Below are 2500 nucleotides of genomic sequence, written 5' to 3' on the forward strand. Positions count from 1 at the left end.
TTCTTCTTCTTCGTCTTCTTCTTCTTCTTCTTCTTCTTCTTCTTCTTCTTCTGCCAGCCAGCTCCTCCTCCTCCCAACCTTCTTCTTCTTCTTCTTCTTCTTCTAACCATCTCCTCCTCCTCCTCCTTCTAACCAAAAACACCTCCTCCTCCTTCCAACCTTCTCCTCCTCCTACTAACCATCTCCTCCTCCTTCTAACCACCTCTTCCTCCTCCTTCTAGCCATCTCCTCCTCCTCCTTCAAACCACCTCAACCTCCTTCTCCTCCTTCTAACCAACTCCTCTTCCTTGTAACCTTCTCCTCCTCCTCCTCCTCCTCCTTTTAACCTACTCCTCCTAATCCTCCTTCTAACCACCTCCCCTTCCTTCTAACCTTCTCCTCCTCCTTTTAACCAACTCCTCTCCTCCTCCTCCTTCTAACCACCTCCTCTTCCTCCTCCTTCTAATCTTCTCTCCTCCTCCTCCTTTTAACCAACTCCTCTTCCTCCTCCTCCTTCTAACCACCTCCTCCTCCTCCTTCTAATCTTCTCCTCCTCCTCCTCCTCCTGACCTGACCTGAGCGCAGAAAGACCATAGTGGGTCCCCAGGAGGCGCCTTCAGGAGACCCGCAGGTCGTGAACAATTCATCCAGGGCGTCATGTATCCAGGTGTTTATTTATGAGGCATCGTCCCCTCACTCACTGCCTGGTCCTGTTCCCGCCTGTTGCTGTTCCTGTTGTCCCTGCTTCTGTTCCTGCTACTGGTCTGACCCTGCTGTTCCTGATAATGGTTCTTCTCCTGTTCCTGCTACTGGTCCTGACCCTGTAGAGCCTGCTAATGGTTCTTATCCTGTTCCTGCTCCTGCTACTGGTCCTGCTCCTGTTGCTCCTCCTGCTACTGTTCCTGCTCCTGCTAATGGTCCTTCTCCTGTTCCTGCTCCTGCTACTGGTCCTGCTCCTGCTGTTCCTGCTGCTGCTACTGGTCCGTGATGTCTTCGTTGCCCGGATAACAAAAATAAAACAAATTTTGAAGCCTTACGTAACAAAGTAGAGATGGCCATGGCTACAGAATGTAGCTGGCAACGATATATGGGCAGGCCACCACCGGCCCGTGGTTAAAGTTTCATGGGCCGCGGCTCATACAGCACTATCCCGAAACCACCGAAAGATAGATCTATTTTCGGTGGCCTGACTGGACGCTGTACAGAAAACTCGATTGCTCCGAAGAAACTTCGCCTCATTTTTACTTGTTTAAAATCTTTTCTCACTGCTATTGTAAGTCCGGAAAATTCCTTGAAACGTATAATACCTGTATCTATATAGTCCACTTAAACCAAAACCTGTCGTTTCATTTAATTCCCTAAATCAGTTTACACTGACAATATCTGATTCATAGCATTGCCACCTTATTTAACTAACATTAATGTCGAGGCCATGTTTCATCGAACTATAGTAACTGGGAACATACGATCACTTAGATGCCTAAGATAGATTTCAAAAGATATTTTACACCCAATGATGGTCCCTATGAACGAAGAGAGCCAACGGAATTGAACGTAACTAATCCATTGCATAAATAATATATGTATGTATCTATCTATCTATATACAGAGAGAGAGAGAGAGAGAGAGAGAGAGAGAGAGAGAGAGAGAGAGAGAGAGAGAGAGAGAATCTTCATATCACTTTTGACTGGATACGTATGTAACTGTGATAACAATGCCCTCTCAACTTCTCGAATTCTTTACACATTCTGGATTTGCTTGTAAATGCGAAGCCTTAGACCCAAATGCAGGAATATGAAGTAATTTTGATGTCAGTAGCAGGATTTGATCCAGCGTCCAGAGTATCAGAGCGAGGTAACGTTACCGGCCTGACCACACACACACACACATATATAAACATATATATATATATATATATATATATATATATATATATATATATATATATATTATGCTTGACTAGTTATTTTGTGAAAGAATGCCTTGCACTTTATCTAAGTATCTGTAAGAAGGCTGCCTGTCAAAAAAATAGAAGCGAGTATCTCAAATTCCTTGCACAAGAGTTCAATACAAAGCCTGAACAATGCACTAAAACTAATTTGCTAAGGGCTTGGAAACAAAAGGCGCAGAGAGAGAGAGAGAGAGAGAGAGAGAGAGAGAGGAGGAGGAGGGAGGAGGAGGAGGAGGAGGAGGAGAGGAGGAGGAGGAGGAGGAGGAGGAAAGGAGGAGGAGGAGGAGGAGCCATAAAGGAGAGTGCCAAGAGACTGCAGAGAAAAAGGATGCATGTAAAAGACAATGTATGAGATTAATGAAGAAAATTCTCTTTCTGGACCGAACATGAAGGTCTGAGATTGTTTTCCAAATCGAAGCACAAAATACAAGGGTATTCACGACCTGTCTTCATCTCGAAATAACCTGCGTTTGACAAAACGTAATGATACTCACATTGAAAAAAAAAAACATGCAATCACCTTCAAGTGTAATATTATTTCCTTGCAGTTATTTGGCTCATTCATAAATT

General features: G+C 44.2%; 1 protein-coding gene across 3 annotated transcripts in view; it reads right to left on the bottom strand.

Annotated features, from left to right (window-relative positions):
- The window catches only part of Pka-C1 (Protein kinase, cAMP-dependent, catalytic subunit 1), a 972169-nt gene that overhangs the window by 805548 nt on the left and 164121 nt on the right, over positions 1-2500 (bottom strand). The window lies entirely within an intron of this gene.

Source organism: Macrobrachium rosenbergii, chromosome 52 (assembly GCF_040412425.1).
Source record: "Macrobrachium rosenbergii isolate ZJJX-2024 chromosome 52, ASM4041242v1, whole genome shotgun sequence".
Classification (NCBI taxonomy): Eukaryota; Metazoa; Arthropoda; class Malacostraca; order Decapoda; family Palaemonidae; genus Macrobrachium; species Macrobrachium rosenbergii.